At 37.1% G+C, this 22,288-nt stretch overlaps 1 protein-coding gene and 1 pseudogene across 6 annotated transcripts in view; both read left to right on the top strand.

The window, feature by feature from the left end:
- ZCCHC7 (zinc finger CCHC-type containing 7) overlaps positions 1–22,288 on the top strand; it is a 232,341-nt gene that overhangs the window by 73,418 nt on the left and 136,635 nt on the right. The gene's annotated exons all lie outside the window — the stretch shown is intronic.
- Positions 6,168–7,557, top strand: LOC108314280 (annotated as a pseudogene).

Below are 22,288 nucleotides of genomic sequence, written 5' to 3' on the forward strand. Positions count from 1 at the left end.
AAGTGTCAAATAAGAAATTTGATGGTGTTTATAGCTGTGTATAAATTATGCTTTGTAGAAAATACAGTTGGAAGTGTAATTGAGGGACAGGAGTGGACCAGAAGTATGCATCATTGAGAGGCTTTCTGCTTAAAGATATTTATCTTTTCTTCCCTTCCCCTGTGACTCATACCTACTTTTCATTAGAAATACATGTGGTTTAACAGGTCTTTGTTTTAAATGAAAATGTTCTATAATGTTAAGTCTTCATCATACTTTGTGTGAATTAATCTTAATAAGATTGTGAATATAAATTTTACTTTTGAGTGTGAGGGAAGGACAGTAGAGGAGAGCACTAATGGGTAGAAGCTCTCATGTGCAGCAGGGGCTATGGGAGACAAGGGTATCATTGCATTCTTTTGTAACTTTTGCTTTGAAGTCATGAATTTTTAAAATGAAGAGGCTGTTAGTGAGAATCTAGTTTAATTTCTTTATTTTATAAGTAAAAAAATGATCCAAAGAGATTTACTTGTTCAGGTCTTAACAGCTTGTTAGTGATTTGAAAGGGCCAGTTCTATCCATTGTCTTTTTTAACACCGTATTGTTTTTGTATTACAGTGGCTTTCTAGCCATTCCTGGACTTTAAGTTGGAAGAAAAGGATCAAAGAGAGAAAGAGACAAAAAGTAATATGTATCTGTGCCCTTCCGCCTTCTCCTTCTTTTCTTCTTTTATCATCAGTATATTATAATATTCTAGTTTTCTATATCTGGAGAACAGATCCTACTTAATACAGCTAACGAGCTGTTTTATTGCAAATATTAGAAAACAAAAATGTTAGAGCTTTCTTAAGGAGGAAGGTAACAATATGTTTATTTAAAAGGCTTTTTGTGCTGTTTTATTTATGTTCATCAAAAATACAAGATAACTTTTTGTCTAGAAAATCTGAATGGGTGGGAAGGAAGCAAAATCTGACTGGAGAATCCAGTGGTCCAGAGTTACTTTAAGAAGTGAATGTGTTTAAATCAGCAGGGCCCAATGACATGCATCATAGGGCATTAAAGATGTGGCAGATATCATTGCAGAGGCACTAGCAAATTACCATGCACAGGATGTGAAAAGGGCAGAGTAATGGTACGGCTTCTAAGGCACCACTTTTGTTAATCTAGTGCTCTTTACTACCTTCCCCCAAAGCTATAGAAACAAAGAAGCTATACAAAACTCACACTATCTGCATTGCACTAGCCTTTGAAAACACTATTTACCCAGCTATACCCTATTTTCCCAACTTAAACATCCTAAATATAAATCCAATGTAGGTTTTAAGAGCTTGTATAATGTCTGTGGAAAATAGAGAATAGAATTAGGGCTTCTATTCACAAGTGTTTCTTGAATCCCAGTTTTTAGAGTACGTTTAGCATACTGCATCATTTGATCGTCTAAGCAACTCAGAATGTCTCTGATATAATGCATAAAGATAAAAATAGCGCAGCATGCAATACAAAATTTACATTATTTGGATTCATTTTGTATTATTAATCCAAACCTTTTTATTTGCCAGTTTCTATTATGTACCTTGTCTGCTTCCACAAAAAGATTTGAGATAGATTGGGATAACATGCATGTACAACAGGACAGCTGAAGATAAAGTCAAAGAGTAAACAATCAAGTAATGTTACCTCTTCCAGGAACCTGAAATGCAATGATTATTGCACTTAGATACTAAATTTAACACTTAGCTTTGGCAGTTAAAGCAAGGGGAAATCTAATGAATTGTTTTAATTGTTTAATTAAAGAGAAGCACATTACTTTTTAACCTTAAATCATGGTTATTTAAATACACAAAATTTGTCATTTGTTTTTAGAGGAGGGATCTTGCTCTGTTGCCCAGGCTGGAGCACAATGGCACGATCACAGCTTACCATAACTTCCACCTCTTGGGCTCAAGTGATCCTCCTGCCTCAGCCTCCCCAGTAGCTAAGACTAAGTCGTGAGCCACCATACCCAGCTAATACTTAAATTTTTTGCAGAGATGGGGTTTCACTATGTTGCCCAGGTTGATCTTGAACTCCTGGACTCAAGTGATCTCCTGCCTTGGCCTTCCACAATGCTGGGATTACAGACGTGAGCCCATCACGTCTGGCCCTTACAACTACTTTAGAGTAGGGACCGTATGGATCCATGTTTGTCTCCATCTCACTTTTTAGCACAAGTGAACAAATGGTTGAATATAATTTCTTTTGAGGAAAGTAACTTCTTTTGGCACTGGAATCTAATAGAAAATTTGGCTTCCAGAATCTTATAAACAAAATACTGAGTAATGTAAGCTATAGATAATTCTTTTAGCCAATGTTTTATAAAGAAAACAAAACGGTTCTTTGTATAGCCCTTGCTTTTATTAAACCCACAGAAACTGCAGGGGGCAACTAGGAAATACAGGGTGGCATCTTGAACAAATCATGAGATTTTGAGTCAAATGGACCCAAGTCCAGTCCCATACCTGCTTCGGTTTCTGTGACACTGGACAAGCTATATAACCTTGCTGAATTTTACAGATTTCCTCATTTGTAAAATAGGGCTAATAATAATTTTTTCAAAGGCATTTTGGTTTGTTTAAATGAAGTAATCCAGGTACTCACTAGTTTCTTTTGAGAGAAATTATTTTTCTTTTTAAATTTATTTTTATTTTTTTACTTTAAGTACCAGGATACATGTACAGGATGTGCAGGTTTGTTGCATAGGTATACGTGTGCCATGGTGGTTTCCTGCACCCACCAACCCATCACCTAGGTTTTAAGCCCCACATGCATTAGCTAGCTATTTTTGTCCTGATGCTTTCCTTCCCCTCCACCCCCACCAACAGACCCCAGTGTGTGGTGTTCCTCTCCCTGTGTCCATGTGTTCTCATTGTTCAACTCCCACTTACAAGTGAAAATGTGGTGTTTGGTTTTCTGTGCTCTTGTGTTAGTTTCCTGAAGATGATGGCTTCCAGCTTGATCCATGTCCCTGCAGAGGAAATAATCTCATTCCTTTTTGTGGCTGCATAGTATTCCATGGTGTATATGTACCACATTTTCTTTATCCAGTCTATCATTAATGGACATTTGGGTTGGTTCCATGTCTTTGCTATTGTGAATAGTGCTGCAATAAACATAATGTGTGCATGTATGTTTATGATAGAATGATTTACATTCCTTTGGATATATACGCAGTAATGGAATTGCTGAGTCAGATGGTATTTCTGGTTCTAGATCCTTGAGTAATTGCTACACTGCCTTCCACAATGGTTGAACTAATTTATACTCCCACTGGCAATATAAAAGCATTCCTATTTCTCCCCAGCTTTGCCAACATTTGTTTTTTCTTTACTTTTTAATAATCACCATTCTGACTGGGGTGAGATGGTACCCCATTGTGATTTTGATTTGCATTTCTCTAATGTTCGGTGATGTTAAGCTTATTTTCATGTTTGTTGGCCACATAAATGTCTTCCTTTGAGAAGTGTCTGTTCATATCCTTTGCATACTTTTTGATAGGGTTGTTTTTTTCTTGTAAATTTGTTTTAAGTTACTTGTAAATTCTGGATATTAGACCTTTAGATTGCAAAAACTTGATCCATTCTGTAGGTTGCCTGTTCACTCTGATGATAGTTTCTTTTGCTGTGCAGGAGCTCTTTAATTTAATTAGTTGCCATTTGTCGATTCTATCTTTTGTTGCAGTTGCTTTTGGTGATTTCATCATTAAATCTTTGCCCATGCCTAGGTCTTGAATGGTATCACCTAGGTTTTCTTCTAGGGTTTTTATGATTTGGGGTTTTACGTTTAAGTCTTTAATCCATCTTGAGTTAATTTTTGTATAAGGTATAAAGAAAGGGTCCAATTTCAGTTTTTTGTACATGGCTAGCCAGTTTTCCCAGCACCATTTATTAAATAGAGAATCCTTTCCCTATTGCTTGTTTTTGTCAGATTTGTCAAAGATCAGATGGTTGTAGATGTGTGGTCTTATTCTGAGGTCACTATTCTGTTCCACTGATCTATATGTCTGTTTTGATACCAGTACCATGCTGTTTTGGTTACTGTAGCTTTGTAGTATAGTTTGAAGTTAGGCAGCATGATGTCACCAGCTTTATTCTTTTTGCCTAGATTGTCTTGGTTATGTGGGCTCTTTTATTGCTCCATGTGAATTTTAAAGTAGTTTTTTTCTAAGAGGAAACAATGTTCTGAACTGAGCATTGGCTTTTCAGTTATGCTGACTTTGGATTTTGCTGTTTGACCATGGGCAAAGCACTTAACACATCTGCTCTGGTTTGAATGTGTCCTTTAAAGGTCATATGTTAGAAATTTGATCCCCAATATGGAAGTGTTGAGAGGTGGGACTTTAAGATATGTTTAGGTCATGAGAGCTCTGCCCTCATGAATGGATTAATGTAGTTATTGTGGGACCGGGTTCATGGTAACAGGAGAAGTTTAGCCCCATCGTGTGTGTGCTTTAGCACCTGCACAGTATGCATGTTAATTCCCTTGGCAAGAATCTTGCCCTTAACTTGTTTGTTTACAGTACCAGCAGCATGTAGGGTAACATTGTAGACTCTTTCAGGTTTGCCATGGTAACATTTGTGAGGCATTCCTTTTTGAACAGTACCCATTCCCTTTATGTCTACAATATCACATTTCTCGTAGCTTCACACGTATGTGGCCAAAAAAACAACTCTTTTCTAAAAGCCCTGGAGAACTATCAGGTGCCTCTCTTACTAGATGACTGTTCCAGCTGAAAGACAACTAGTATACTTTAATACACTTTAAAGTGACTGCATAGTATTTCACTGGTGTGTCATGGTTTATGTCATCTTTGCCCTGTTGATGGGTACTCTGTAAGCCCTACATTTTTATTTGGAGAGGAAAGTTGAAATCATGCATTTGTACGATTGTTGGTTTGTTGTAGTTTTTTTTTTTTTCTTTCAGTTTTGTCAGTCCCTAATTCGTACATTTTGAAGCCCTATTCTTAGGATTATTAGGATATTTTGATGAATTGTCCCCTTTTTCATTATTAAATGTCTCTCTCTATTCCTGACAATGTCCTTTGTTCTAAAATCTGCTTTTTCTGATATTAATATAGGCAGCCACTCTTGCTATCTTTTCTGCCATTTTTAAGTCCTTTTATTTTTTAACAGATATGTGTCTAAAAAGTAGGTTTTGTGTAGAAAGGATGGAGGAGGGTTCTTTCCCTGATTTCATGTATTTCCTTCCATCCCCACACAAGAGAGTAGTCCTTAGCCAGAAACTTGATGAAACCCATCTTCAGCTCCCCCCGCCACCCTTCCTCTCCCCTCTTTTCCCCCTCCTTCCCCTCCCTCCACTCCTCTTCTCTCTCCCCTCCACGCCTCTCCCCTGCTCCCTCTCCTCTCCTCCTTCTCCTTGTTCCTCCCCCTTTCCTCCTTCTCATTTCCCTCTTCGTTTTGGCAGGACCTCCCTCTGTTGCCCAGGCTGGAGTGTAGCAGCATGCTCTTGGCTCAGCTCAAACTGCTGGACTCAAGCAATCCTCCCACCTCAGCCTCCCGAGTAGTGGGGACTACAAGTACAGACCACCATATCCAGCTAATTTTTGCATCTTTTGTAGAGCTGGGGTTTGCCCATGTTGCCCAGGCTGGTCTCAAGCTTCTGGGCTCAAGCGATCCATTTGTCTCAGCTTCCTAAAGTTTTGCTGTTACAGGTGTGAGCCTCCAAGCTGGGCCTCACTTTCTCGGTGGCCAGTTTCTCTGGTATTTTTCCCTGGAAATTCCAGCCACTTTGACCTGTGTACATTCTGTGATCTGTCCTTGACACTCAATGAGATAGATGGGGTCTGGTTTGGCTACCTGCTCCTTCACAGGCTGGCTAGGAAACCTTCTCAATGTGATATACTTGGACCATTATAAAATTCAACTTATCTATTGCCTTTCTTTCCAGGATCACTATTCTGCCATGTCTGATCTGTGTCTTAATCGTGTTTCAAGCCGAGGCAGGGGGATCTCTTGAGGTTAGGAGTTTGATACCAGACTGGGCAACATAGTAGACTCTGTCTCTCCACAAATTAAAAAAAAAAAAAAAATTTTGGTCATGGTGGTATGTGACCGTAATTCCAGCTACTGGAGACGCTGAGGGGGTTGGATCATTTGAGCCCAGGAGTTTGAGGCTACAGTGAGCTATGATCTTCTTACCACTGTACTTGAGCCTAGGTGACAAAGCCAGACTGTGTCTGTGAATGAATGAATGAATGAATGAATACAGTTGTGTTTTCTTATTGCTTAGAGTCAAAGTATATGTGGTCCTTGTTACTCCATCTTAACTGGAAGTGTAATTTTGCTTTCATTCTTAATTGATATATTTGGAGCATATAATCTAATTGAAAGCTTTTTTTTTTTTAGCACTTGCAATGTGTATTTCTACTGTGTTCTGACATTTTTTATGATATCAGTAGGAATTTATTTTGTTTTCTCTATGTTAATGTATAATTTTTCTCTGCCTTTTTTCAAGATTATTTCTTTATTTCAACTTTCTAGTAGTTTGACAGCGATGTGCCTGGTTGTATGTTTTTTGTATTTATCCTGGTTGGAGGTCAAATTTTTATTCGTTATTTCTCCAAACTTTTTTTTTGCCTTGTGTTCAAGACTAAAACTTTTTTCTTCATTTTTTGCTCCCAGTCATTCTTGTATTCCCATGATACATGTGGTAATCTGTTGCTGTGTCCTGCAGTTTATGATCTGTTTAAAACAAACAAACAAAAAAATAGATTTTCTGTTTGTCAGATTGGATAATTTCTACCGATCTATGTTCATGTTTACTAACTTTTCCTTCTGTCATATCCAATCTGCTATTTAGCCTATTCAGTGATATTCAAAAATATTTCAGGCTGGGCGTGGTGGCTCATGCCTGTAAAACCAGCACTTTGCGGGGCCAAGGTGGGTGGGTCACAAGGTCAAGAGTTAGACACCAGCCTGGCCAACATGGTGAAAGGCCATCTCTATTAAAAATACAAAAATTGCTTCCGCCACGGTCGCCATTGGAGAGTAGCGGCCATGGCTCTTCGGTATCCTATGGCTGTGGGCCTCAACAAGGGCCACAAGGTAACCAAGAACGTGAGCAAGCCCAGCACAGCCGCCGCCGCGGGCGTCTGACCAAACACACCAAGTTCGTGTGGGACATGATCCGGGAGGTGTGTGGCTTTGACCCGTATGAGCGGTTTGCCGTGGAGTTGCTGAAGGTCTCCAAGGACAAACGTGCTCTCAAGTTCATCAAGAAAAGGGTGGGAACACACATCCGGGCCAAGAGGAAGTGGGAGGAGCTGAGCAATGTCCTGGCCACCATGAGGAAAACTGCTGCCAAGAAAGACTGAGCCCCCTCCCCTGCTGTCTCCCTGAAATAAAAAACAGCTGCACCCAAGCCCTGGCTCTGCTGCTGCCCTGGGGTAGGGGAGGTCCTTCAAGCATCTGTTTGGTGCCCAAGCCCTGGCCCACCCACGCACCCTTCCTGGGGCAGCAGGCAAGGAGGCCCCATACTGGAAATGACTTTAATGATTAAATAGTTCCTATGCCACACTGAAAACAACAACAGCAACAACAACAACAAAAATTAGCTGGGCATGGTGGCAGGAACCTGTAATCCCAGCTACTCAGTAGGCTGAGGCAGGAGAATCCTTTGAACCTAGGAGGCAGAAGATGCAGTGAGCCAAGATCATGCCATTGCACTCCAGCCTGGGGGACAGGGTGAGACTCTGTCTCAGAAAAAAAAAAAATTCAGATACTGTATTTTCTATTTCTAAATTTTCCATTGCTTTGAAAAAATAATTTCTATTTCTCTGGTGTGATTTCCTATCTGTTTAATCATTGCCAGCATTTTTTTCAAATTAATAAATTTTATTTTTGATGTTTATGTTCATTTTATCTCTTTTTGATTGAGGTTTAATGAATAGTTTTAAATTTTTGTTAAGTAACTTATTAGGCCCTTCTGTACTCTGGCCCTCCTTTCTGTGTTACTGTTGTTCACATCAACTTTTTAAATGACTGATTTGGTGCTCCTGGTTTCTCCAGTGTATTTTCTGTTATGGCATTTGTGTTTGTTTGTTTGTTTTCGGGCAGGGTCTTACTCTATCACCCAGGCTGGAGTGCAGGGGTGTGATCACAGCCTCTATCTCCTGGACTCAGGTGATCCTCCCACCTCAGCCTCCTGAGTAGCTGGGATTACAGGTGTGCACCACCACACCTGGCTAATTTTTGTATTTTTAGTAGAGGTGGGGTTTCGCCATATTGCCCAGGCTGGTCTTGAACTCCTGAGTTCAAGTGATCCACCTGCATCGGCCTCCCAAAGTGTTAGGATCACAGGTGTGGGCCCACTCTTGGCCTGTTAGAGTTTCTGGAACACATTCTACTAGATTCCTTCACCAGCCCTTTCTCACATCTACTTTAATAGGCATGAGTGCTACTTCATCAAAAAGAAAGATGAGAGCAAGTTTAGAATTAGCAGTGTTGAATGAGATGAAATGAGAATGGGAACAATAAGATAATGTGTAACAAATCATATTGAGTGATGAGTATGGGCTGGCAGCATCTCTAGTAAACCGGAGCTGCTTTCTGGTACTTACATCCCATGTCCACACCAGCAGTAAAACCTGTCACTTTAAGCCTTTGAAATATACTGAGAATCAGAATCTGGTTACTTCTTACCTATCTTCTCTGCCATTACCTTGTTCCAATCCACCACTCTCATAGTTTGAACTATTGCAGTGGTGTTCTTCCTTTTTTTTTTTTTTTTTTTTTTTTTTTTTTTTACCAAGCAGCTAGAGATAGTCTTTTAACACACAAATTAGATGATGTTATTTCTTTGCATACAACTCATCTATGTCATGGCAAAAAAGGCTATATATGATATGGTTCTCTATCTTTCTGGTTTTATCTTCTAGTGCTATCACCTATCAATACTCTGCTTCAGCCACATTGACTCCTTTTTTAAAACGTTTTTAAAATATTAATAACTTTGTTCTTTTCTCTTTTTGCTTGGGCTGGCATAATAAAATACAACCGCAATATTTTTTTTTTAAGTTCCAAGTATATTCCTGTCTTACAGCTTTTGCACTTATTGTGCCCTCTGTTGTGTATGCTTTCCAACCTCAATACTTACATGCTGTCTTCCTCATTTTTTTCAATCTTGCTCAAATATCATCAGAGAGAATTTCCCTGAAATTCTCCACATATAAAATAACATCTTTGTCTAGGCTTTTCATTTTGTATCCCCCTTTTCTTAATGTTTTATATGCATATGTATGTATTCACATGTGTGTACATTTTTATTTAATGGTTTCACTCTATCTGTTAAAGAAGAACCCTTTTTGTTTTATTTCTGCATCCCCAGGGCCTAGAACAATGCTCAAATACTTCTTGAATGCATGACTGAAAAAAACTGGATAAATATTTGTGTTTGTAAGGGAAATCAATGGGCATATAACAACATTAGGACTCTGGAGAAGAGAAGTGTGTAGTAGTTAGGTGGGGTGTCTTCTGGAGAGGAGAAGATATTGGAGTGGACATGTTGATGCTAAAGATTGGTGGGTAGATTACTTGGGCAGATAGTAATACATGACGTCAGAAGGCTTTCTGGATTATTGATCTCTCTTCGAATCCACCAAGGGCAATTATTTTTCCCTTCATTTGACCCCATGCTATATGATTAACTTTCTTTTTCTGTTTCTTCTTCTTCCTTTTTTTTTTTTCCCCTCTCATTTTTTTGGCTTTAGAAGGAACAAGCTTTGTTTTACCCTTTCTTGGCTCTCTGGTTTATTGTCATAGCTAGTCCTTTCCTGCCAGCTTGATTGTCTTCCCTCTAGTGGCTGGCCCTCATTTCCCAGGCTTCTTTTTTGTCAGAAAGGGTTTTGTATGTGTGCACTTTATACCTGAGTGGTAAGAGAGGACTTGTCAAATTCACAGTTGGTGTGACTACTGGTTGCCACTTGACATGGAGAATGACACCTAGAAGTCTGAATTTGCAGCCGTGGAGTCCCTTCAAGAAACTCATAGTAGAGGTTGTACTTTATCAATGAGAAATAACCACATCTGTGAACCTTTAGTATTTATAATATTAAAATGTATTCTTTCACTAAACTGTATTTCTCCCTCATACTGTTCATCCTATCATATTACTGATCCTTTTAATGTAATAAATAAGATAATGTAGAAAACACCAGGATTTTCAGGAGTAGTGGATAATAATGAACAGGTTTATTATTTCATTAGTTTGTTGTGTGCATCACGTCATTCATCTCCCTCCCCTGTTTTGACACCTGCAGTGGCTCCCTGATATCTACTAAATAAAATGATTTAACCAGCATCTAAGGCATTTCAGAATATGCCCCAACCTACCTTTTAAAATCTTATTTCTTAGCTCCCTCACAAGTTTTCTCTACTCTACTCCACTGGTTTTTAAACAGGTTTTTTTCTTTGGAGCCTCTTAGGCATTCCCTTGGAAAGGTAGGGATCAAGTAAGCAGATCCCTGTACCCAACCTTTAGGCTTTAATCTCTTTTGCATGTTTTGCTTTCTTTCAAATAGGGTTCTGTAACTAAAAGAGGTTTGAAGTTACTCCATTTGTCTGTTCAGATGATTAGTCTGTATGTCTTTCAGTCTGTCTCTATCTCTTTCTCTTGTTCACATACTCCCTAGAGCCTTATACTTAAACATTTTATTGTGGCTTCATTTTTCTCTGTAGTGCCTTCTGCCAGGAATGCTAATGTCTCCAGTTGATCATTCATATCATTTTGCTGGTTAGCTGGACCAGTGTGACAGTTTTAAACAACTTTATTTTTATTTCTAATGAATTTCCAGGCTGGGCGCAGTGGCTCATGCCTGTAATTCCAACACTTTGGGAGATCGAGGTAGGTGGATCGCTTGAGGTCAGCAGTTCGAGACCAATCTGGTCAACATGGTGAAAACCCGTCTCTACTTTAAAAAAAAAAACATTAGCCGTGCACGGTGGTGGGTGCCTGTAATCCCAGCTACTCAAGAGACTGAGGCGCAGAGTGCAGTGAGCCAAGATCGCACCACTGCACTCTAGCCTGGGCGACAGAGCAAGACTCTGTCTCAAAAAGCGAAGAATTTCCAATAAGCTGGGAATTAAGTGTTTAGCATGATAGAAATGTTTAGAGATTAGTGTATGTTTTGTTACCTTATAACATTGTATAAATGATGAAGAAAGATTTTTACAAATGTTAGAACTGTAAATTCTTGAATTGGGTCATAATTTTTTCAGTGAAGGTGTGAAGTTTAAATTTAGTGGGAGAGAGGCTGGGTGCAGTGCCTTATTCCTGTAATCCTAGCACTTTGGGGGGCCGAGGTTGGCAGATATCAAGGTCAGGAGATTGAGACCATCCTGGCTAATGTGGTGAAACCCTGTCTCTACTAAAAATACAAAAAATTAGCCAGGTGTGATGGCATGCGCCTGTAGTCCCAGCTACTCAGGAGGCTGAGGCAGGAGAATTGCTTGAACCCGGCAGGCAGAGGTTGCAATGAAGCCAAGATCGCACCACTGCAATCCAGCCTGGTGGACAGAGCAAGACCATCTCAAAAAAAAAAAAAAAAAAAAGTTTAGTGGGATAGAGTGTTGAAGCATACATAGGGTTTTACTTGTAGGATTTTTGTTTTGTTTTGTTTGTTTTGAGGTTTTGTTTTTTTTTAATAATATAAGCTGTATATGCAGCCAAGATAGATTACATTATACATATTTTTTTCTTCCACCTTTATCATCAAATACTGAGTTCTCTAATGATGCTTCCTTCACACTAGAGATTTTGTTTTTTAACTTATAATGCAGATAAGAAGTATAATTTGTAATGACAGTTCTCATTTCTGGATACTTTTAAAGCTTCAGTTTTCATGTCTTAGTAATAGGATGTTAATGATGTGATATTGTTTTATATTTAACATTTTTCACTATAGAATGTTAATATGGAAATGTTGCTTAGCAGTCTGCAAAGGACTTTTGCTAGTGGAAAACATTCAATCATTTTACTTAGAAAACCTGTGACTAAATCACTGGGGATGATTTTGCCCCCTAGGGTCATTTTGGTAATGTCTGGAGACATTTTTGGTTGTCACAACCTGGTGGCAGTTGGGGAGGTGGGGGAGGCACTAGTGGCATTCAGTGGGTCGAGGTCAGAGTTGTCGCTAAACATCCTGCTACTAAATAAATAACCTTCTGGTCCAAAATGTCAGCAATACAAAGATTCAGAAACCCTGAACCAATCTTTCACGTTACCTAAAAAAATACTTTACTTAGAAATATTTTAATTTTTTTGTACAGACATATTGATTTAGTCAGCCATTATCCTAACGTTCCTTAAAAAGATTTTTTGAAGGGACAAAATAAAGACTTTCTACTTTAGAAAAGAGCAGATCTTTAAAAAAAAATAATTGTTTTTCTTAAAGGTTTAATTGTGAAATAGCTTTCTTTCTTTTTTGATTTTTCTTTCTCTTTCTCTTTTTTTTCTCTCTCTCTCTTTCTCCCTCCCCTCCCTTCCTTTTTCTTTTCTTTTCTTTTCTTTTCTTTTCTTTTCTTTTCTTTTCTTTTCTTTTCTTTTCTTGTCTATCTGAATCATTGGGATGAACTGAAAATTAGATCTTAGTAAATAATTCTGCCAGCAGTGGAACTCTAAGGTTCTGATATCAGCTTAAGGTAGCCCAGCCTTACTTCAGAGTCCCCATCTAACAGATCGGTCATCTTGTTGGATGAATTGCTTCCTCCTCAGGATTAATTAAGAAAATGTTAATAGTTTTCTTCTTCTCCTTGCTTCCTTGATCCATAAACACAGTGTTAACAGCTTTTCTACCTGTGCATCAACAATATATCAGTGTAGATGCCTTCTGAATCCTTCTATACCATTCTCCATGCTCGTCCAAAGAACACATAAACAGTAGTTTTGGGGGCATTGTTTTTCACAGAATTCTCTGAGACATACTTTCTTCACTTTTGCTGTATAACTTTCTCTGGCTCATTGATAGAGGGCTTGACTTTTTAATAGCTGTAATTATAGTCTATAGAATAGACAGAGTGGGTGTTATGAAATTTACTGAACTGTTGGCTTAGATAGTCAACCATTTTCTGTTTTTTAAAACCACTTTAAACAATATTGCAAATATATATATACTTTTCTGCTGAATTTTTATCTACCAATAAAATTGGTTTAATAATGTTTAGTACCAAGAAGGATTAATAAGGATAACCACAAACTATTTATTTGAGCTTCAGTTTTTTCTGGAATTTGTATTTGACCAACAGGTCCTCTCACCACACAGCTTTGAAGATAATGTAATTAGTGTTCAACCTGACCTGTTTTTTTCTTGTTTAAAAGAGGCAAGCAAATATTTTTTTTAGCTAAAATGACAATATAACAGAAAACCTGTAGTTCCACAGGATGTAAAAAGAAAGACTTAGAAATTATATTGGTAAATATGTTATTTTAAGAAATATTAGTTAAAATTTCAAAAGCAGATCATTTTAGGCAACAGCAAAACAATTGTTAATTGCTTTATTGATACAAGGATCCTAATGCTGTCTGAAAACTTTTAAGAAGGTGTCAAATTCAGAATGTACTTTTTACTGTTGGTAATGTCTGTTTATCTGATGATTCATACTGAGTAAATGAATAAATACTGAGTAAATATTATAGATTCATTGATCTGCAAGGCAGATGGTGTAAGAATAGCTTGGATACATGGATTCTATCCTAGTTATGCTGCTGTTGACTCGTACAAATATGCCAAATTTTCACCTCCTGAGAGCTCTTTTCCTTTCCTTGTTGTAAAATTGATCATTTCTAAAGTTTTTTTGGTTATAAAAAGTTTTGATTTATTTTCTTGCACATTGTTTTAAAGAAATGGATGATAAAATCATATACTTATTTAATAACATTGTCTGCAGATTTCCATTTCCCTGACTCAGTGCAGAGTAAATCAACAACTTTGAAAAGCTAGTTGGGAATTGGAGATGATATATAGCTTTTCATGAGTTTTTAGGTCCTTAACCAATATTTGGTATGAGATTTGCTCAGGGGTGTGTGTGTGTGAATTCATCAAACAATTATTTTCTATTGTAGATATTTTACAAAGAATCACTTATTCCTGGGATTGTTCCCCAAAAGACATCTGAAACCTTAATTTGCATATCTAAGTGGCAAAGCTTTAAACTTAACTTATCCAGTAGTTTAACATAAAATCATACTGAAACACTTATTGACACATTTGAGTATGCTATGTAAGTTCACAATATGAATTACTAGTACTGAGCCATGTTGTGTTAAGTTTTTGTTGTTGGATTTTCTTATGTTAAGGAAACATTATCCTAGATGCTATTTTTCTAGATAATATAGAAAGGGAAATAGTGGATGTTTTTATTATGTTGAATGAATCTGTGCCTTGAAGCTATTATTCTTAAGAAACATTTTTATGACAGTTTAGCTTTTTCAACTGCTTTCATTGTGTTGTGTCTTTTAGAAGTCTGTAGAGGGTATTTTTAGTATCTTAACAGTATAATTTTTGAGCTATGTTTCTGTCACATGTTGTTTCTCATCACTATATGGATAGAGTTAGTAATATGGTAACAGTACCTCTGTGCTCCCTTACCACAAAATTCTTACTTTAATTCTTATTTATTAGTTGAATTATTTATTACATTAATTTAATTCTTATTTTATTGTTTTCTTTGATGTTATTTTATGCAGCAGAGTTTATTTTCATAATTTTGTCTTATAATTCTTTACAATGATTGTTGAAGGAGTATGTTTAGTGAAAACAAAGGTGGAAACGATTATTCTTCCCCACTATTAGTAATAATGAAGTTGAATTTTAAGTCATATACTTTTTTGTTATTTGGGTACTGAATATCAGTTTTTGTGAAATGAATATTGCAACCTAGACGGTTGAAGGAAGAACTGTTTCTTATATAATCTTATAAATCAGGGTGTAGGAAAATAAAAAGTTTATTTTGTAGATTAAAGCTCACCCTATGTTACATTAAATTTTAATAGCATTGATATTCTGCTTGCTTTATGAAACCTTTTATTACAAACAGTTATGAATATGAACATCTCATTTGACTACTGATGAACAGAGGGAAAAATCTAAATTAAAACTTTAAATACCACTATTTAATTACCCAAATGGCTTTGACTGTGTTAAAGAGTGCCTGGGATTATTCTGTTTTTCAATTTGTTTTAATGCTTCCTTGGTAAAAGCTGATGGATTCCCAGGCCCATTGCTGTCACTGATGAACTATATAAAGATAAATGACATTATGGTAAATTCCACTTAATGACACATTTTTAATTTTCAGAACACAGACATTTTCAGGCTAGTGAATGAAGGCTAATTACCTCAAGATCAGAACAAAATAACTCCTCATTTCGAAAGATAATAGAAAAGAAATGTTGCAGATTAATGATGCTATTTATCTTAAAAGGAAAAAAATTTTATCTTTATCCAGATAGCATAGCTCCCTGAGGAGCATGGTTATAAAATGAATCTGAAGTCGCAACTTAATAGGTTATTAAAATTGTGAGTGCAGGCTCTCCTGCTTTAGTCTTTCCATAAATTTAAATTGAAGGTCTGCTTTATTCAAAAAGGAGCAGCTTGTTTATGAGGCCAGTGGGAGCAACATTCGTTACTGACAAAAGATGCACTTAACCTCATTCTAATATCTTGTTTTTTTATTTCTCTGAATGAATCTCACCTATTTGAAAAGTATTTTGAAATTTTGTTTCTACTCTTAATTAATACTTAAGTGGAAAGGCCATATTTAGACTTGTTTAAGGTTAAAATAAAAATGAATGCTGTAAATAAAAGCTGTAAAGCCTTTATTGCACACATAGAAATCAATTTGTAATCTGATTTAATTGTGTGTGTCTATATTTTTAAACATTTTAATTTTGTTATATAAGAGAAAAATATCTTGGCCTATAGGGGTTTGATTTTGTGATCACAGTTGGAATTTATGTAGGAATTGTTCAATAAATCATTATTCACAGTTAAAGGATTAGCAATAATCCTTTTGCTACACTCCCACACAAGTAACAAAGTAGTGACTCAGAGAATATTACTTGATCATATAGAGGCTTTAAGCTTCCTGACATCCTAAACTCCCTTCTTTTGCTCTAGGTAATAGAACCGTTACTTCTTTACTAACGAGGTCATATAGCATTTTCTGTAATTTTCATTCTTGTCTTTTACAAAGTACATGAATTGCCTGTATATGGATATTTCTGAACCACAGAAAAATGTTTGTGACTATGAAAGGAAATAATTGTTTCTTGCATCTGATAGAAATTTCATTATTGTGAGATATTATTTTATTTATGCCTTTCCAATTTTATTTGCTCTAAATGGTTAGACAACATATGTTTATCTTGGTGGGGCATGGTGGCAATCCCAGCACTTTGGGAGGCCCAGGTGGGCAGATCACCTGAGGTCAGGAGTTCGAGACCAGCCTGACCAACATGGTGAAACCCCATCTCTACTAAAAATACAAAATTAGTCTGGCGTGGTAGCACGTGCCTGTAATCCCAGCTACTTGGGAGGCTGAGGCGGGAGAATTGCTTGAACCTGGGAAGTGGAGGTTGTAGTGAGCTGAGATCACACCATTGCACTCCAGCCTGGGCAACAAGAGGGAAACTCTGCCTGCCCCCAAAAAATAAATAAACAGACAGACAGACAGACATATGTTTATTTTATAGGGAGAACATTATCTCATTGCCCATGGCATAATTTTGACATAAAATTTTCTGTTAAGACATTTCTTAGGCCAGAAACAGAAGTGTTTGTAATTTTAATTGTAGTAAGTCTTTGATTTTATGTTAACTGTTATGAAAGCCTTAAAATGTTCTTAAGTAGTTTTGACTCTGTAGGTTAAGTATAATTTCTAATAAAATAATAATTAAATTTGAAATCAGATATTCATATTTACTAAAAACTGTAGGAAAATATTATAAAGTGCACTTTAACCTCTATCTCACTTTTCTTAATATTTTTACAAGGCTCCCTTTATTCCTGATTTGTTACAGGTGTATCTGTCTTATAGTGACTTAAGGAGAGAAGCTGATGAGAATTCTGAAGGTTGTGGTTTATAGTTAGAATCCTTCAGTGAAAACAAAGATGAATATTTTTCTTAATACTAAAATAATTTGCTTATATAATTACCTTATTTCTAATTCTTAATAACACTATCTGTGGGAATAAAATGTTTCATGCATACGAGAGAAATTTCAGTAATTATCATTTGTATCCACTAAATTCATTTTTAAATGTGGCAAAGCAGTGTGTGCTTTAAGCTTATATGTTATTTCACAATAATTTTTGGAAATTTTCTGTTTTAGACAATGTGAGTCATTTAAAAATTATAAAAACTTTAGGAACTCAAGCATTCTTCTTCAATCAGTGGAAGAACTATTTAGCATTATAATACAAAGGTAAGACCTATAGTATTTTGGCACCTTATAAAACTCCCTTTTCCCCTCATATATGATTAACATGGATACTTAGAATGTATGTAGTACATGTTTTCCACATGGTTATTAGCCTTTAGCTAAAAAAAAAAAACCCTTGTAATTATTGTTAGAATAATATACACAAAAATGTTCTAGAGCATTAATAATACAGTGTCCATGCTCCTAATTTTTCCCTATTATTGCTATTTATTTTAAATTTCCAACAGTATCTTCTACTTAACCTTCATATGTGAAGATGAGCTTATTCTAAAGACATATACACAAAACATAGAGAAAATGTCAGGGATTGTGAGGGTTATATTTTAGAGTCAGAGGTAATCCTACTCTGGGTATGAATATAAATCATTTTTTTAAATGTGCCAGTTTTCTCTTTAGTAATGATGATCTTGAATGAATATTCTGTTTGGAAATTCTCTCAAGTGCAGGCAGGAGCATAGGTCATGATGTACAGATAAGAGTTGCCAGGCTCTGTCAAGGCCCAAGTCTCTACCCAACACCATTTTTTTTCCCATAGAGATGGGGTCCCACTAAGTTGCCCAGGCTGGTCTCAAACTCCTAGGCTCAAGTGATCCTCCCGCCTTGGCCTACCAAAGTGCTGGGATACATGTGTCTGGCTTTTTTTTTTTTTTTTTTTTTTTGAGACAGGGTCTCACTCTGTCACCCAGGCTGGAGAGCAGTGAGCAGTGGCTTGATGACAGCTCACTGCAGCCTCAACCTCCTAGGCTCAGGTGATCTTCCTGCCTCAGTTTCCAGAGTAACTGGCACTATAGGCAAATGCCACCATAACTGGATAATTAAAAACAGAATTTTTTTTTTTTTTGTAGAGACTGGGTCATACCACCTTGCCCAGGTTGTTGTAACACCAATATTCAAAGTTTAGAACTGTGCTCAGCCCTACAGCATTTGCAGGCCTCATCTCCAGCACAGGTTGCATTGACCTCTCCCTCTCTCTCACAACTTTGGTGTTCCCTCAGAAATGCTCAGTACCAGGCCAGGCATGGTTGCTCAAGCTTTGTAATCCCAGTACTTTGGGAGGTCAAGACAGGTGGATCACCTGAGGTCGGGAGTTCAAGACCAGCCTGACCAACATGGAGAACCCCATCTCTACTAAAAATACAAAATTAGCTGGGTGTGGTGGCACATGCCTGTAATCCCAGCTACTCGGGAGGCTGAGGCGGAGGTTTCGATGAGCCGAGATCATGCCATTGCACTCCAGTCTGGGCCACAAGAGTGAAACTCGGTCTCAAAAAAAAAAAAAAATTAACTTTATTCTGTGTCCTTACTTTTTCCCATTTTCTCGTAAATCAATGAAAATTCTGCTGCAAACTTTCAGCAGCNGAGACAGATTTAAGGCAGTTAAATTCCTAATTATGGATTCATAACGAGAATCACAAGCTATTTACTGTTATACCTCCCTCACAGTTCTGGAATTTTGTTTTGATTGTCAAGTAATAGATGGATCTAAGTATAAAGATTCTTGAAAGGGCAAAAAAAAATCTTTGTAGATTTAAATCCTCAAATCCAACTACAATTAAATAATAAGGCCTTATCAGAAGTTACAAAGCATAGTAAAGTGCTTTGTCTTTCCACTTTATTCCTAACTCCCCAAGTTAACTATTTTGGGTTCATGGTTAGGGCATACAATCAGGAATGAAGATCTAGGTTTTAATTTTAGTACTGGCTCTAGTTTTCATGATGTATATAAATGTTTTCCCCCTCTGTGTCTATTTTCTTACCTGTAAAACTTAGGGGTTTAAATGCATTCAAATTGTATCCTGGGCTGGGCATGGTGGCTCATGCCTGTAATCCTTCAGCACTTTGGGAGGCCAAGGCAGGTGGGTCACTTGAGGTCAGGAGTTCAAGACCAGGCTGGCCAACATGATGAAACTCCGTCTCTACTAAAAATACAACGATTAGCTGGTCATGGTGGTGTGCACCTGTAGTCCCAGCTACTTACGAGGCTGAGGCAGGAGAATTGCTTGAACCTGGGAGATGGAAGTTGCAGTGAGCTAAAATCGTGCCACTGCACTCCAGCCTGGGTGACAGAGCAAAAATTCCATCTCAAAAATAAAAATAAAAAAATTGTATCCTGTAGAGCTTTAGGGATGGAAAAGTAGATATTAGGGAGGGGAGAGTCTAGTGAGCCACTCTGTAACTCTACAGTCTTTTTTACTCCTTCCCTGCTTAACTAGATCAACACTTTTTTTTTTTTTTTTGAGACTGGGATTCTCATATTAACCAGGGAGGCAGAGGTTGCAGTGAGCTGAGATAGTGCCACTGTACTCTAGCCTGGCAACAAATTTTTTTTTTTTTTTTTTTGAGACTGGGATTCTCATATTAACCAGGGAGGCAGAGGTTGCAGTGAGCTGAGATAGTGCCACTGTACTCTAGCCTGGCAACAAAGCGAGACTCCATCTCAAAAAAAAGAAAGAAAGAAAGAAAGAAAAGAATGGGGTTCTGTTTAAGGTTTGATTGAGAAAAATGTTCTTCTTTAAAAATGAAAACTAAAAACAAACAGAAAACAAAAGTTTTAAAACCACTTCTGGCACAGGCCAGGAATTGGCAAACTATGGCCCACAGGCCAACTCTGGCCCAACACCCATTTTTTTTTGTAATGAATGTTTCTTTGGACAAAGCCACGCTTATTCATGTACATATTGTCCATTCTGCAACACAGTAGTTGTGACAGAGACTGTATGACACGCAGAGGTCAAAATATTTATGTAGCACTTTACCAAAAATGTTTGCCAGCTACTGCACTAGGCATTCACTAACTACTCATATACATGAAAATTAAATCCTTGAGATGGCTTAACTTCTGATATATGCAGCTCTCTTTCTTAGACTGCACACTAATTCATAGCTATTTCTTTTTGTTTTAATGCATTATTAAGTATTAATCTTCAGGAAACTGTGTTTAACCATCTAGCCTCTATTTCCTTGCACTCTTTTTTTTTTTTTTTTTTTTTTTTTTTTTTTTGAGATGGAGTTTTGCTCTTGTTGCCCAGGCTGGACTGCATGGTATGATCTCTGCTCACTCCACCTCCGATTCTCCTACGTCAGCCTCCAAAGTAGCTGGGATTACAGGCATGGGCCACCACACCCAGCTAATTCTGTTTTTAGTATAGACGAGGTTTCTCCATGTTGGTTCCTAGCACTCTTCTAAGAATTATTTTGTGCTTATTATTTTTCCTAAGGGATATAAAAATAAATATATAGGAAATGTTTCATAGCCCCTAGCCAGTTGGATAGACAAAATTAATGCATTTGAAATGAGTATAGGACATTCTAAGACATAATATAATACATTTTTTTCAGTCATGTGAGTCTAAAAGTTTAAATCACATAAGTCTAAAAGTAAGTTTATTAGGAGTTCAGAGAAAATCAGTGTGGCTGGAATAGTCTGTTTAGGTTTTCTTATCTTATTTTTTTATGAAATGTAACTTGAACTGGACTCTGAAGGGTAGGCAGAATTTGAATAGATACCAAGATCAGGGCATTTCTTGGGTGAGGAAGGTTTAGAGAAGGAAATTAAATTATGGGTGGTGAAGATTATTGGGCCCATGGGAGCAGTGAAAATGAGGCATGGTATTAATAAGGAAGAAAGAGATGATTATCAGATGATAGAGTTTGATGTGGAAGATACTTGTAAATCGTGTTACGTTTCTGAGTAAGGAAGTAATGGAACATACATACAAGTAATCAGTGAGACTTGTTAGCTATTATTCAGCACTGTGCTCAGTGCTTCAGAAGCTATGTAGGATATACATTATGATCATGTGTTTTCAAGGAGCTTATATTCTGATTAGACTGTTAATATTGGTGGTCAGTTATAAAATGGAAGGGCATCACGTGATAGTGCCAAATGTGAGTGATTGAGAGATAGTACTATGAGAGTTTGAAGGGGGGAGAAATTACTGAGAGCTGTTGGAGTTATGAAAAGTTTCTTGTAGGGCTAGCATTTTTGCTGGGCCTTGAGGGATAAGGAAGGCTCATGTAGGTATAGTTTATATAGGTAGAGGGAAGGGTATTGTGGGCAGGGATAATGAAGTGAGCAAAGGTATGGAGGTAAAACATTGTTTTATATGAAGAACAATGAGAAGTCTGACTTAAGTTCAAAATTGTTTAAAAGATATAGTGATAAAGCTTGAAAATAAGGAATTCTGGTGGCAGTTTTATGAAGACCAAATGCAAGTCGGGTAAGTTGGATTTCTTTGTTCTCTTGAACTTTTCCCAAAATTTTTCCCCACCCAAGTAATAGAATTGTCCCTTCAAGCAGAATATTGCTAAATAACCTCCATGTATAAAAGAGAAACACAGAGTTGCCTTAGTCGATTTAGGCTGAATGTAGTGCTTACCAGGTTCCACCAGTGTAGCCACAGAGGCAAATCAGTGGCACCCTTACTGCCCTAAGGAACAGTTTGAAGAATTTTGCACTAAGCCTTAAGAAGCTGTTAAAAGTTTTAGGCAGGCCTAGTGAAATATGACAATGTGATTAATCCACTGGTATGCAGGATAAAGTGGGAGGAAACATGGGATAAAAAAACGATTATAGTATTCGAGATTTAAGGACCTAAGTAAGGATGGTGGTAATAAGAACAGAAAAGTAGAAAGAAGAATGGCCTTTCAAAGGGAAATGATGCATAATGTGGCAGCTATTATAAATGACATCACCATGGTTAAATATTCGAATAAACAATAGCTAAGGATAATCATTTAGAACACTGGAAATAACAGAAAATATGAATAGCAAAGAATATATAAGCAGGCAAGGATAATATGTAGAGACAAAGTG

This window comes from Cebus imitator, unplaced genomic scaffold (assembly GCF_001604975.1).
Source record: "Cebus imitator isolate Cc_AM_T3 unplaced genomic scaffold, Cebus_imitator-1.0 Scaffold149, whole genome shotgun sequence".
In the NCBI taxonomy this organism is placed as follows: Eukaryota; Metazoa; Chordata; class Mammalia; order Primates; family Cebidae; genus Cebus; species Cebus imitator.